Genomic DNA, 15,859 nt, shown 5'->3' with positions numbered 1-15,859 from the left:
CTGTCCACAGTAGGCTGGGCCCCCTCACATCAATCCAAAAAAGAAAAAGAAAAAAATGTGGACCGGCCCATCTGATGGAGGAAATTTCTCAGCTGAGATTCTCTCGTCCAAGGTGACTGTAGTTTGTGTCAACTTGACAAAAAACCTCACCAGCACAGCCGTCATTGCGTGACCTTCCGATACAGCGCCTGTTACCTGACCTGGAGTCACGGTTTAGTGTTTGTCCCCTGATAAGAATGCAAGCTCCCTGAGAGCACAAGCTCCACCCTAAAAGTGCTCTGTTTCAGGGGCTGGAACAGTGCCTGGCACCCAACAAACATCCACTAAAACATTTTTCTAATCCCATAAGATGCTAGGAATTACGTGATGTGAGAGACATTCAGATAGAATTATGGGATCTCCGTGAGAGGGTGAGGGGACAGATCCCATATAACCAGGTCCTGGTTCTAACTCTAATTGCATCTAAAAGAATACCTTAAGAGCTCCTAAAAAGGTCGGTTGCCCAGGTCCTACAACAAGCATGAGGAAATGAGGAAGCTGGTGTGGGCATCGTGTTCAGAGGTCAGTGTTTGCCGCTGTTCACCAGTTAGTGGGCATAGAGGGAAGGGAAGGCGAGCAGGATAGGATCCTCCTGGAAGCTTCGCGGCTGTGCTGGCTGGAAGACCAGGTAGGATCTGGACGAAGAGTGCTGCAGATGGCGAGCACAGCATGAACAAAGCACAGAGGCAGGAAGCTCGGGATGTGTCCAGGGAGCAGCAGCTCATCTTGGCCAGAGCCTGAGAGCGCAAGGAGGAATAACGGAAGCGATGCCTTATGGGTTGGCTGCGGCCATTGTCAGGGGCTCTGCATGCCAGGCCATCGGTGTGGGCTCCATTTGCTTCTGTAGTGAGTGAGAACTGGGAATGATTTTTTTCAACAGAAGTGATCAGAGCCGTCCCTGATCACCTACCACTGGCAAGTGGCTTAGAAGCCAGCAGGGACAGCAGTCCGGAGGTCGTGGCTGTGGTCTGTATAGTGTGGGTTCAGCTTACAGCTGCTCCTCGGACAGCGGGGAGAAGTACTGAGGTAGAGCCAGACAACTGGTGTGTACGGCTGTCTGTCTTCACCAGCCTCCCGCCTCCTTTGTCCTGGTGCAGTTGATGGCATGGGGATCAGGGCATCTCTAGCCCAGCCTTTTCCTGTGTGTGGCTGAGGAATCAGCAGTGCAGATCAGGCCCCTTCCTGAAATGAAAACTAATTGAATCCGGAGAAGCACTGCTACATTCAGAAGTCATTACCATCCAAGCTCCCCAGAAGCCAGGCTCCTGGCATCTGCACTTGCAGCTTTGGTAGCTAGTTACAGTACCATGAGCTCTAACAGGGTTTGGCGCTGCTGATTCTGTTTTAAATTATTATTACGTTTTATTTATTTATTGTGTATCTGTGCCACGGCGCACATGTGGAGGTCAGAGGACAACTAGCGGGAGCCAGTTCTCTTCTTTCGGGCTTGGTGGCCAGTGTCCTTACTCAGTGAACCATCTTACCTGGGGCAGCTAATTACTTTAAAAGTTTTAAATGTATACGAGTGCTTTGCCTGCATAAATGTCTGTGTACCACATGTGGGCCTGGTACCTGCAGAAGCAAGAGTGTGTTGAGTTGGGACTGAAATTACAGGTGGTTGTAAGCCACCATGTGGGTGTTGGGAACTAAACCTGGGTCCCCTAGAAGAGCAGACAGTGCTCTTAACTGCTGAGCCATCTCTTCAGCCCCGTACATGTTAGCTTTGTTTTGAGACAGGATCTTACTATGTAGACCTTGCTGGTCTTGAACTCACAGAGATCTGTCTGCTGTCTTCTGAGTGCTGGGATTAAAGACTGCTATGCCAAGCAGTTTTTAAAGCTCTGGTATATTGAGGACAGCCATCAGCTAGTGAGGGGCTGGGGGCCAGGAGCCCGGGGCCGGGGTCTATTTTAGTAGCTTCATGGTATAATGTTATAGGCACAGGGCATCTGCATAGACAAGGACACCGTGTATGTGTCCTTGGGCTAGGAAAGTGCAGCCGGAGAAGGGACGATGGGTCTAATGTTGCTGATACAGGCTTGTGGGAAGAGGGCCGCCTGTTCTTGGCCAGCTGCTGCTGGTACCAGTGCCTCCCCAGGGTCATATACTGCCCAGAAGGACAGACAAGCAAGGGTGGCTACTGTAGAGGTTTCTCTCTTTGCTCCGTCTGCTCGGCCTGGACTGACCTTATTCACAGTTTTTAAAGAATGTCTCTGAGACACAGCCTTGACCGTTTGTGAAATTTCACACCCTTTATCTTTTTGGAATCTGGCAGAAACTGCCAAATTAGGACAGGGGTTATTGCTGCATTTCACTCATGAGAAATCGGGTCTGGGGTAAGGTAAGATGGCTAGCTGCAGAAGTGTAGCCAGAGAGTGTGGAGACTAGGAGCTGTTGAAGCAAGAGCTCAGCCGGGCTGGCGGCACACACAGGGAGTGCACTAGTCTGTGGTTCGCCACCTTCCTTGCCCAGCTGTGTGTCTTTGGGCGAGTCTCTTCCTGACCATTTAACCTGCGAGAGCTATCAAATGAGAATCACGTCTCTATTTGGGATTATTTGAAGATTAAAATGACAGTTCATTAGGAAAATATCCAGTACCATGACTGATATACGTTGGATGTTAATTTATTATTTTTTTAAAAATTTACATCTTGAAATAATTGTGGTTCCATAGGAAAATAGATACAAATAATCTTGTGTACCCTTCACCTTGTTCCTCATTAGAGAATTATATGCATCCATAGGATAATACCAAAACCAGGCCAGGTAGTGGTGGCGCACGCCTTTAATCCCAGCACTTGGGAGGCAGAGCCAGGCGGATCTCTGTGAGTTTGAGGCCAGCCTGGTCTACAGAGCGAGATCCAGGACAGGCACCAAAACTACACAGAGAAACCCTGTCTCGAAAAACCAAAATAATAATAATAATAATATCAAAACCAATAAACTGATAGTGGCACAATAATTATTGTTGACTAGATTAGAGATCTTTAGTGGATCCCATTTTTCTTTTCAGATACAAATTAAATGATTATTTCAGAGGTTTCCCCCTACCTCTGACAGTAACTTTTAATATTAAAAAATTATTTGTGTGTCTGTGTGTGTATATGGACACATGTGCATGTGTCTGCGGAGACCAGAAGAGGGCATCAGATCCCTGGAGGTACAGGTGGATGTAAACCACCTCACATGGGTGCTAGGAACCGAATTCTGGTCCTTTGTAAGAACAGCAATCTCTCTTACCTTCTGGGCCACGTTTCCAACTCATCAACTCTACCCCTGAGTGTAGCATGCAGATCTTCATTTCCTTTGACTTTTCTGTGGTATCTGGCTTTCTAGAATGTTCCTTTTTGGTGTTTCCTTCACTGTCTGTTCTCGTCCTCACTGTCTCCCAAATTGAGTTCCTAGCCTCTGCTTTGTCTCCTGTGTCCCCAGCACTCAGGTAGAACTTTCTTTCCTCTTTATGTTACGATTCTGAAGTCAGTGTCAACATCTTCCTTTGCCATGCCCCTCTCGTCCCTGTTTCTGGCTGTTTGCTGAATATAAACTATAATTATATCCCAGACTAAACTGTCATTTTTAAAACTTCGATCTAGTGTCCTTCTACCTGCCCATCTGGCTTCCTTATTTCTCCCAATAAAGTCATTATTGAAAGTGCTTGGTAGAGGCAGGCGAATCTCTGAGTTCAAGGCCAGCCTGGTCTACAAAGTGAGTTCCAGGAAAGGCACAAAGCTACACAGAGAAACCCTGTCTCCAAAAAAAAAAAAAGAAAGAAAGAAAGAAAGAAAGAAAGAAAGAAAGAAAGAAAGAAAGAAAGAAAGAAAGAAAGAAAGAAAGAAAGAAAGAGAAAAAGAAAAGTACCTGGGATGGCTGAGGAGTGGAAATGTTCTCTTTGTCTTGAATGTATTGAGCCCTGTGCTGGGTATATATGGACTTATGTGGTTTATGTGGAAACCAGTCAAATTATAAGCATTAAATACTTCAGGTATACTTTGATAAAACTGTTTAAAACAAAACTTCCCATACCAGATAGCCTCAACTTGAGCAAGTTATTCAGCAGCCCCACACCTCAGAGAAGACTCACAACAGCGAGTTACCTTGTAGGTCTGTCAGGGGGATTAAATGAGTCGATTCGGGTGGGGTGTAAAGAGGTACCTATGGCATGTAAAGCTCTCCAGAATGGCTTGTTCTTGTCATTGGCCTTTCCTCTCTTGCACAGTTTAAGTGTGCTGTTTCTGAAGCAGAATTAGTGTCCAGTAAGTGTATGGATGGAGGAATGGATGGATGGATGGATGGATGGATGGATGGATGGATGGATGGATGGATGGATGGGTGGGTGGGTGGGTGGGTGGGTGGGTGGATGGGTGGATGGGTGGATGGGTGGATGGATGGATGGATGGATGGGTGGATGGGTGGATGGGTGGGTGGGTGGGTGGATGGGTGGATGGGTGGGTGGGTGGGTGGGTGGGTGGTTGAGTGGATGTGTGGATGGATGGATGGATGGATGGATGGATGGATGGATGGATGGATGGGTGGATGGATGGGTGGATGGATGGATGGTATATGATTTCAAAATATTAGGGAAGCTTCATTCAATAAGACAGACTCCCATCAGTTAGTTCATTACTAAATCCCAGAACTTAGAAGACTTAGCCCCCAGTGGGGAGTTTTCTAAGTGTAGATAGGGTGGCAAATGGTCCCAGTTCGGTCGTTCTGACCCCACCTTCCCTTTTGACTTAGAAGAGAGTCATAACCCTCCTTTAATGCCCAAGTTTGGGCCCAGAGCTTGTCCGAATCCCCTAAGCGCAGCTGGGCAGACAGACACTGATCTGAAGATTTGTCTGATTGTCAATGGAAGTGAGAGGGTGTTGCTCAGAGGGGGAGAGACAAGAGTCTGGCCGACCCACTCACCGAGGACAGCCAGTTTCTTGCTCCAAAGAGTGGACACAGCTCTCCTGACTCTGGCCTTCCTCCCCTAACTCCTTGCTTTCTGATGAGTCCCCTTGCTTCTGTAGAATGCAAATGAAGACTTCTTCCCAGGAGCTCTTTCTGGGACATTTGGCATTTTTGTGACCAAGATTGGAAAATCTGTTTTCAATACCACTGGACATACGGTTCCTTTCTCAGCTTGAGACATTTAAGTGACACTCCTGACAGCCACACCTTACAGACCTGGCTCTGATATGTCCTTTCTCGTAAGTCTCAGGGTACACCAATTCCTTAACCACCTTGTGGAGAAGACATCCATACCCAGACAGTGGATCACCCAAGACACATTATCCTGTGTCCCTTGGCTGTGGCCTTCCAGCTTGAAAGTTCATTCCTCATGCCATTCCTTTGAGTTAGCTTTGCCCCTTCCAGAAGTGTCTCCCCTGGGATTTGTAACACACTGGGTCCCTTGTGTCATTCTGAGTACATTCTTTTATCAACACGTGTTCTGCTGCACTGGGGAGTCCAGGCTCGCTGGTGAGCATTGGACCCCTTGGACACCTTGGGAAACAGAGCTCTGGTCAGCAGCACTCAGCAGTGGGTACCCAGCTGTATTGTTTGCTCATCTGTAAAGCACAGCATGACTCCTGTGTTCCTTTAGATGGCTCCTTGAGACGCTGCCGCGTTCCCATTTTACCAGCCTAAGGTTTCCAGACAAAGAGCAGAAGGCCTGTGCATGGTCACAGTGCTGGCGGGTGGTGACCTTCCCCCAAAGCTCTCCCAGGTTCCTCCTCGCTCTGCTTTCCTTTGGCTCATGCTGGCTTTAGCCCTCGGCTGCTTCTGTGATTATAGGCTAAACCTTTTTATTATTTTGTCTGCTGCCTCTGTACTTTTTTCAGTTTTGAGAAAGTTTCATAGATCCCAGCAGGAGTTTGTTCCTCTCTGACTCGGAGGTTCCGGGGCTTTCCAAGCTGGCTCTAGAGCCCCACCTGAGCGCCCACTGGTTTCTGCTTTCATTGCCCTAGCGTCAGGTCTGACCTTGCTTGGTCTCCCGGGCTGTCTGTGTTGCTTTGGGCTGTCTTGCCTCTTTGCTGGCAGAAGGCCTCCTCTCTTATCAAGTGCTCTCAGTCTCCTCCTCTGTGTACCTCCGGATGAAGGAGCCAGAGAAGGGGCCAGCTACCCAGCCACACAGCCAGAGTCAGAAGGAAGGAGAAGATATACAGAAATAGAGAAAGGTAAAAGCCCAGAGGCAAAAGGTAGTTGGGATAATTTAAGTTAAGAGAAACTGGCTAGATATAACCCAAGCTAACACCAGGCATTCATAAGAAAGGATATGACTCTGTGTATTTATTTGGGAGCTGGATGGTGGGCCCCCCCACAAAGAGCCAAAAGAGTAAGGATAGAAAAACCAAAAACAACCACAGGGACTCTCAACATTCGCTATGGTAAAAGTCGTAATTGTAAAAATGGAAGGTGTTGGCTGAAGTGCAGGAGGGGTCCATGTAATCCAGATCCAGGGATCAGAGAGGTCTTTCTGGAACAGAGTGTGTCTGAACTGAGCCCTGGGGTGAGTTGAAGTTGCTTTAGTGAGTGGCTGGGTGGCAGTAGTGGTTGGGGAATTGTAGGTAAGACATAAACAGGTACTCATATGGGGACGAGGCATTGCATGCTCGGAGAGTGGCCAGCTCCTTGACCTTGCTAAGGTAGGGATGTGAGAAGGATGAAACGGGGAGGCGATGTGGCTAGGTTATGCTGCAGAGGAGGTCTACTTAGAGAGCTGCCGTGGAGGCGTTGTTGACCCTCTGCTTAGAAGAGTGTTTAGGGGAGACTGCCGGTGGCAGTGACTGAGGCCCAGGTTGAGCTGAGGTTGCAGCAGTGATAACAGGTGTAGAGGTTCCCATGTGCCGGGGGTGGGTGTCTTGATGTGGCTAGCTGTCTGTGCGGCCAGTGCCACTCCGCCCACCGTCATTTCTCCGCCTTGCTGCCCCTTCCTTCACTTGATAGTTGTTTCTGGGCTGGTTGTGCATGCCCACCCACACTCTTCCATCCCTGCCACGTCTTCTGCTCGGTCCTTAGGAGAGGGTCAGTGTCCATGCCCCCTTCAGTGTGCGCCTCTCGGCACATCCCTGCAGGCCGTCCTCATTCCTGTCTCCAGCCCTCTGCAGCAGGACCAGAGAGAGGGCGACAAAGGCACCTCACGGCCTTATTTGCTACATTGTCTCAACAAGAGGAAAAAGAGACAATCTCTGCCTTGAGTTTCTATACTAAATTTTTAAACTGAGGGGCGAGAACAGCATATTTCTTCCCTCCCAGAGAAGAGAAAGCCTGATGTGGGTCACCATAACTAGTGGCACTGAGAAGACAGGACTGACGTCCTCAGCCTTTGACAGAACGGAGTATTGGAATTTCCCCCTTAGAGTCTACCCAGCCCAGCCTCTTCCTCTGATGAAGACTTGGAAATTTCTAGGGGTCATGTGGTTTGCCCAAAGTCACAATAAGCTGGCAGCCCAAACAGAACCAGAACGGAAGTCTCTAGTTCAGTTCTTTCATGGGGTCTGGTGACAGTACGTGAATTTTATTTTTATTTTCTGTCATAAGTTTGACAGTTGACAGTCTAGAGAATGAGACTCACAGGCTGTTTTAACGGAAGTCTAGCTCGATATTTCCTCTTTTCCCCAAGACAGGAATAGCTTGTCCAAGGTCATGAGGTGAGGTAGGGTAGGTGCAGCCTGTGGACTTGAAGTCTAGTCCTTCCCTGCACTTTGAGAGTCTCACCCAGGGCTCTGGACTTGGCAAGTGTGGGCCACAAAGACTCCTTCAAGTGCCTCACAACCCAAGTCAGCTCCCCCAGCCCCCTTTCTCTCCTTTTCCTCGGTGTTGGCTTTTTCTTGTGTGGCTGTCAGTTTAATTAGGCTGCTCGGCGCAGTACTTTTCCACCGAGTTTACTAGGAACTGTGAATTTGTTGTAACGAGCCGCACCGCCGGCTGCAGCATCTGATTGGCATGCCAGGAGCATCACCGGCGAACAGCTAAATAGAGATGGGCAGGAAAGTGGGTCAGGAAGCAGGCCTCCTCCGGTACCTGCAGAGGCTGCAGAAGGCTGCGCAGAGGCGGCAGGTGGCCACAGCATGGCACTGTCTCCTACCGCCTGAGCCGAGCCTCGGAGCGCCCAGCCCCCACCCGGCCTGCGGCAGCTCAGCGCTGCGGCCTCCCCTCCCCCTCTGCAGGTGATTGTTCCTGTGGCCATTTTGCCGTCTGTGTCTCTGTGGATGGACAAAGCTTTTTATACCTGATGGCCCGGCCCGGGGGCAGCGCCGGGGGAGGGGTGGCTTTGGGTTCAGGTAAAGAAGATTGAGACTGGTTCAGATGGAACCATCAGCCCCCCGGTTTTCTAAACCATCAAAGCTTTGGGATTTCCGGAGCTGGCATATTGAGAAGCTGGCTGGCAGGGTGTGAGAGGGCTACAGAGTGATGAGCAAAAGGGCCAGTAGTTTTTCCATTTGCACGTCTCCTGCTGTCCCTTCCTTATCTCACCCTCCTCACCCCGTTATGTCAGGTTCTTGTGCTGAGCTCCCAGAGGGACAGGAGAAGCTTCTTGAAGGCACGGAGGACTTGGTCAAGGGAAGAAGGGGTGGAGGAGATACAGTCAGAGCTTGCCATGCAGGTCTCAGGACTGCCTTGTGAATGCCGATGACCTCCTGGGTGGCCTGGAGCTGGAGTCTCTCTCAGATGGGAGACTGCCTGGGCCCCTAAGGACCTGCTCATCCACACTGCAAGCTAAGGCACAGACAGGAAAAGCGAGAGTGTGGGCCAGCCTAATGTTGTCAGAACCTGCCACGCCCGTTTGCATATGTGGTCTTGTTTCCAATGCCACTCTGAGGACATTCAAGTTCCCTTTCGGTTTTAGGCCTGCGTGTAAAGTCAGAGTTTACCTGACACGCTCCACCCTTAAGTCACACATTAGGGAAGGAGCGCTGAGCCCGGCCAGCCTTGGATCTCAGGAGCTCAGGTCACTCAGATGCCACCTGTGCCACGGTACCCTCCGTTTCCCCGGTTTCCCCCGGAGCAGCACTGGCAGGCTGGTGTGCACCTTCCACTTGGCCCTGGGTCTCCGTGGTAATGCTTGGTGGGAATGGGTCTCAGCTCAGTGTAAAGGCAGATTCTCAGAACTGAAAAAGCCCAGTGGCAAGAACCCAGACTGTTGTGCCTTTATGTAATTCTGTGAGAAAATTGGACTCATTTTGTTGAGAAATTGTTTTCAATAATTCCCACTTAAATTGACTGGAATTTGCTTTAATGGCAACCTTTGTTAGAATACTTTCACTCTGCGCCGTGCATCTTTCCCTTTGAGGAGGCATCACAGGGGAGAGTGAAAACAGTCTGTCTAACAATTTTCTGAGATCCTTTGGAAGGCCTTAATTCAGGGTGGTCTTTGGATCAAGTATTGAGGCACTGAAATGAAGGACCACGTGCCCATTTCCTGACAGATGCACCAAATGAACCACTTTGATAGGATCTTTCAAGGCCAACATGTGGTGGGAGATAATTGACCATTCAGATGTCAAGTAGTCTCTCGCTGGACCCAAGTGGAACACATGGACAAAAGAGCCCATCAGAATTGTCCTGAGACGTCTGGCTGTGAAAATGGGTTTCCTGTGACCTTGGGAATCGGGGGATGGAAGAGACAGTGCAGGCCGCATACTGTTGCCTTCTGTGCTGTCTGTCATACTGTGGCGTGTTTTACATGATGCCCTGGAACCATTTCTGTGGACTTCGAGGGCTATATCCACTCAGAGTCAGGAGGCCTTGCGTGGAAGTGGGGAGGGCCTGTTAAAAGACAGGGAAGGAGAGGAAGGCATCTTGGCATCTAGGAAGGGTTTCACACAGAGGCTGGCCCAGTCTCAACATTGCGTCATGTTCTTATTTTGAGGTTCCATCAGGACTTGTCACTGGAGTCAGACCTGGTTGGAAGGGGTAGAGAAGAGAGGTCACGTAGAGGGCGGCAAGGTGAGGGCCCGCAGTGAAGGTGCGGTGCACCTTTGGATAGGCTTTCCTGAACTAGGCATGCCTGGCCACACTTGGGTAGCTGGGAAAGCCCGAAGCCTCTTACTTGAGAACTTCCACGCTGCTGAGCAGTCAGGCTGTGGGCTGCCCTCCTCAGGTTTGGCTCTGGAAATACTTTCCTGCTCCTCGGAACGCCCAGTCCTGTGAGAGGAAGGAAGTGTGTGGCTCACTAAACCATCACGGGGCCCGAGGCATCCTTTCCTCTCAACTCCTTAGCACCTCCCAGAATAGAAACCCACGGTCCCAGGTTCCCCTCTTCTACTTCAGGCTCAGAGCAGACGTGGCCATGCCATCAAGGCCTGCTTGGCGACGTGAGGGCAGGATCGCGTTGTTCACTGCTGACGCTGTGTGCCTGGTACACTTTGGGGACAGAGGTGCAGAGGGACGCCCCGTCCCCTCCGCTCTGTGACTTCCCTCCTGCCGCCCGGGCTGACCCCCACCGCCCAGGTCTGGTGTGGTTAACAAGCCGGGTACTTGACGTGTAGCGCGTCCTTCCTTGTGTCTGCTCCCTTAGCAGATCCCGTGGAGCCAGCCCTGCGGTGCCCCGGGTCTCCCTTCCCATCCTGTCACCTCTGCTGCCACCTGCATGACTCCAAACCCATTTGTCCTCTGTGTCAGCTCTACCGTGTCCACTTCTGCTTTGGCTGCACAGGCTGCTCGTCGTCCTCTGCCTGTTGACATCTCAGGCTGTTAGAGTCGGCGTTCATTAAATGTCCTGTGATCATCCCGAACAACCTTGTCGGGACAGGGAGGGGAAAAACCACCTATCTATCTTCTCTCTCGCCGTTTCTCTCAAGTGAACGAATTGAATATTTTTATTGCATTGAAGATGAATTACCTCCATCCCCAGGCCAGCTTTAATATTCTAGCTGTAGTTTCTTGTGATCAGGGCCCGGCCGCGTGTCTGCCCTTCCCCTAAGCTCCTTCCTCTGCCCGGCCTCGTGTCTGCCCTTCCCCTAAGCTCCCTCCTCTGCCCGGCCTCGGGTTTCTGTACAGCCTTCGCTTTTGCAGGGAGAGGGCAAGCTTGACCCGTGGCTTCGGATGAAGTGCTGAGTGTGGAGCTTACAGTTCACATACCTCCTGAAATGGCCTGGATTTTCCTGCAGTATGGGGCCTGGTGAACGTGGTTCCCAAAAAACACTGAGCCCCGGAGGGTTTAAGTGACGAACTCAAGGCTATCCAGTGAGTGGACTTCAGACCCCGAGGCTGTGCTGGGTTTTGGGCTATAGATAATACATTTCCTTTCCAAACAAGCCAACTCTTAATGTGGAAGAGGCACTGGCACTCTGACTATCTAGGCCCTCTTTGGGGAGCACCTGTTGGAACATAGACGTGCCTTTTCAGGGTGAGGAAGGAGAGGCCACCTGGAAGTCCTCTTCTCTGGGCAGGTGGTGTCTGGTGGATAGTAGACATCCCTTGTCCCCCAGAAAGGGGCATGTTCATCCTTGAAGGTCTTTTCACCTGTCTCCAAGATGGCTTCTGAGAGGCTAGTGTTAGGGGGATGTCTCCATCGATGAAATACCCATCTCAGAAGCATGAGGGCCTGAGTTCTATCCCTACCACCCATGTAGAAAGGCCAGGAAAGGTGGCATATGCCCGTAATCCCAGGAGTGGGAAGGTGGAGGCTGGATCCCTAGTTTTCCCCAGTCAGCTAGCCTAGCCTGAGTGGTGAGTTCCAGCCCAGTAAGACCCTGCCCAAAGGTGGGTGGCATTTCTAAATGGTTGTCTCTGGCCCCCACATGCATATATATACATGTGCACACACATGTGCACCCCCACAAACATGCATATATACACATGTACTTACCTCCCCACGCACAAACATGAGTGTACACACACATATGAATCAATTGGCTTCTTGGTCCCTCACGATGACCAAACTCCAGTTCCCCGTTCCTGCTTGTGTGCCACCTCCAAACAAGTATGTCCACATGTTTTCTTATATGTGCTGCTTCCTCTGTGCCCTCCCCACCTCCAACAGCCCTCCGTTGTCCTAACCAGCCTCTTCCAGCTTCCCAGGCCCAGAGTCCCTGTGACTGAGCCTGTGAAGAGTCCTCTAGTCATGGAGTCTTTTCAGCACTCCCCAGCTCTGCCATCTTACTCCCTGTGCATCTCCTGGAAGTTCAGGTGTCCCTGTCTGTCTGTCCCACAGCAGGTGGAGGTACCTTTTGTCCTGGATCACTGTAACACTTTTTAGTGATTTCCTGGGCCTTTGTTCTTCATCCACCGTGGACACTAATGGACTTCAAACACTGCCCTGCTTTTCAGCTTTAAACTCCAGGAATTGGGCCGAGGGTGGTAGTTCATGCTTTAATTCCAGCACTCAGGAGACAGAGGCAGGTGCATCTCTGTGAATTTGAGGCCAGCCAGAGCAACATGAGACTCTGTCCCCAAAGCAAATAGACAACCAACTCAAACTCCAGAAATCTATCATGCCACCCATTCTTGCTCTTTCGTATTCTAATCCTTCATCCCCAGTGTGACTAGTCCCCAGCATGAACCTGGCTGTGTGTCTCCTGCAGACTGTGTTTTTAGTTTGGGGAGACCTACTGTGCAGTGGTGATTGACACCTCAGTCTTACTTAACCCTCTGGATAGTCTTGTGAGTTAAAATGTATTCTAGCCAGGGGTCCAGGAAGACGTCACGAAGTTAGATACCACTGAGTGGAAAGGGTGACAGTTTTTCCCCAGAAGGAGCTGAGGTGGGAGGACATAGAGAGGGTGAGGCTGGCAGAGACACTTGGTGTCACCAGGGACCACCGGTGTTCTCTCCACTTTGATCGGATCACAGAGCTGGGGGAGATGCAGTGATATCTGAGGCTCTGAAGGTGAGCTGCGCCTGTTCATTGATGAACATGGAAGTGTCTGGCTGGATTCGTGTAGGCACAGGGGAGCCACGGGCAGGCTTTGAGCAGGGGAGGTGTTAGCCCGAGCTTAGATTTACAAAGGTTACCTCGGCCCCCAGTGGATTGGAGAGAATTGGTAGCACAGAGAGGAAATGCTAAGAAGCTGTTGCAATCATCCCGGACACGTTCCCTGGGCTGAACAGTCCATGGCAGCGGGAGGGCGGGACCGGGGATGTGGAGTGGCAGGACTCAGTGGCTGCCCTTGAGGAGATGAGACAGAGGTGACTACAAGGAAGAGTGGAGGCAGGGGAGCTGACTCTGGAGGGCTTGGGGGGCAGCCGGGTATGGGGCTGGGAAGGGGAGGTAGTAATTGTGTTTTGAGCATTGGAACTTGAAGTGTAGGTGAACTGCCTGTTTCCTGTGGTACTTAGTGTTCTTCAGCATAGCCGCCCCCAGTCACAGGCCTCTCTGGTGTCCCTTCTTATTTATACACGTGCCTGCCTTTTACAGGACAGGTAGGGGAGCTTACAGCGGACCTTGTTCTCTTTGAATTTCAGGTGGGCCCTCCATGCCCCTTTACATACCCTAGGCCCAGGTGCCCTCGTGTGTGCATCTACACATGGGAGGAGCACCTGGTGGTTAGGATCGGCGTAACCACACAGTTCATGTCTGAGTATTTACGTGAGAGGAAGTACTTGGAATGGCCGGCAGTCTGTTGACTTCCCCGCCGATCTCCTAGGTGAGGTTCCTGAACCATTGACTCAATAAACTAAAAAGGTTATTAGAGAATAAAAGCAGATCTTAATAATGAATGCATCGGAAGCCATTAGGATGTAGCAAATCGGAAAGCCAGGGTGGTTGTCAGCTCCCGTAAGAAGTTAGAGGCGGATGGATGGGATGATCAAATTTAAAGTCTACTCAGCTGTCAAAGCTGAGATTGATGTCTTACGGGTGTTAGGAACAGCTGTCATGCGCTGGGTGCTTTCTTTGTGAAGATATTGCTGTAAGCATTTTACATGTAGTAATAAACTCAAGTCTCATAAAAACCTAGCAAAATAGCAACTGTTGTTATTAGCAAAATAGTGACTCTTGTTATTTCTGTGTTTGAAGACACAGAGGAAGCTTGTCCAGTACCATGCAGCTTATACATGGTGGAGTCAGGATTCAAACTTGGACTTTTAGTGCCAAGACCTACATGGTTACCCATGCTACTTCTTACCCCTTGGCCATCTTCCAGCCAACTTTGGACTCTTAGTAAAGCAAGCTTTAAGCCATTGGTGACTCCCAGGAGCCAAGGACACTGTCATCTTTTCTGTATCCCTTGTGCTGTGATGGGACCTGGGCACGTGGTATGAGTTCACTAAATGTACGGCGAGTGAATGTCCTTCCAAGTCACTTTGATAATGTGAAGAGAAAAGGGGTCTCCTGGAGCTTCATGCTTGTTGTGTGGCCAAGGATAACTTGGAGCTCCTGGCCCTCCAGCCTTCATCTCCCGAGTGCTGGAATCACAGACATATGCTGCCGTTGCACACAATTTATGTGGTACTTATGGTAGCTAGGGCTTCATGCATGCTAGGCGAGCACCATACCAACTGAGCTACATCCTTAGTCCAACTTACACAAGATTTTAGATTTCATTTTTATTTTATGTGTATGGGTGTCTTGCCTGCATGTATGTCGGTGTACATGTGCATGCTTGGTGCCCGTGGAAGCCCGAAGAGGGCATCTGATCTCTAGAGTTACAGATGGCTGTGAGCCACCATGTAGGTGCTGGAAATTGAACCCAGGTTCTCTGGAAGAGCAGCCAGGGCTCTTAATTGCTGAGCCATCTAAAGCCCCACAAGTCTATTAAAAATCTTCTGAGCACATTTTTGCTGTTACTAGCACAGATGTTACAGTTCACTGAAGAGATGCCTTGTGGTGATAGGACTCTACCTCTACTACACATCTGGGCACATCACGGAGCCACTCTCTGAAATTAAACTGCTGTGGTAGTTGATGGAAGTAGTGGCGTTTTGCTCATGCAGCTACAATGGCTGACACAGAGAGAATTAAAATCTGAATGTTTGGAAGAGTTCTTTTCCTTTTCTCTATAATTCTTGTTAATGAAAAGTTTAAAAACAAAAAACAGTCCTGGGAAAATGTTTCCCGATCCCTCTGCAGTTTCACACTTCTGTGTTGTGTCCTGGGCCACGTAGCCAGTAGACAGAAGGCAGGTGAACCTGGGTATGAGCACCTGCCACACTCAGGACACTATGTCTGAGTAATTAAGGTCAATCATCAGGGAAGTCTTAGGGTTGTTACTGTGGTTCCTGTCACACATATGAAGGAACTGAAGCTAAGACAGTCTTAGTGACATGGCCGAGTTCACAGAATAAAGAGGTAATGGAGCCAGAAGTCCAACCTGCTGTCACCCGGACTACTACAGAGGCCTTCAGGCTGACTGCAGACCAGGTCCTAATGCTAGGCAGTCTCCTGTTGGCAATTCCTACTTCACCTGGCCAGCAGTGGCAGTGTGTGTTGACAGCATTAGATTAGAACTGTGGAAACAAACAATGCATTCAAAAATATTTGACCTCTCTTGCAGAGAATGTGGATTTTGTTCCCAGTACCTAATGGGAGCTTACAGCGGTGTGTAACTCTAGTTCCAGGGGATCTGAGCCCCCTTTTGGTCTCCCTGGACACCAGGCATGCTTGAAGAGCATATACATGCATGTAGGCGGGTATTCACACATGCACATAAAATAAACATGAAACTTTAAGATATATGCATTTGAGCTCTGGCTGGGGCTGTAGCTCAGTGATAACACACTCCCTCGCATGCAGGAAATGTTGGGTTTGATTCCCCAGCACTGCATAAACCAGGTGTGGCATGTGTCTGTAATCCCAGCTCTTAGGTAGAGTCAGGAGGATCAAAGGTGCTTCAAAAAATGTTGAATTGTTGTGGATGTGCAACACTCCCTGATCTGTATTAGAAGGAACTTG

At 49.9% G+C, this 15,859-nt stretch overlaps 1 protein-coding gene across 1 annotated transcript in view; it reads left to right on the top strand.

Annotated features, from left to right (window-relative positions):
- Sergef (secretion regulating guanine nucleotide exchange factor) overlaps positions 1 to 15,859 on the top strand; it is a 210,201-nt gene that overhangs the window by 104,449 nt on the left and 89,893 nt on the right.

The sequence above is a fragment of the Peromyscus maniculatus genome, chromosome 1 (genome assembly GCF_049852395.1).
Source record: "Peromyscus maniculatus bairdii isolate BWxNUB_F1_BW_parent chromosome 1, HU_Pman_BW_mat_3.1, whole genome shotgun sequence".
Classification (NCBI taxonomy): domain Eukaryota; kingdom Metazoa; phylum Chordata; class Mammalia; order Rodentia; family Cricetidae; genus Peromyscus; species Peromyscus maniculatus.
This window is presented reverse-complemented; position numbering and strand designations above follow the sequence as displayed.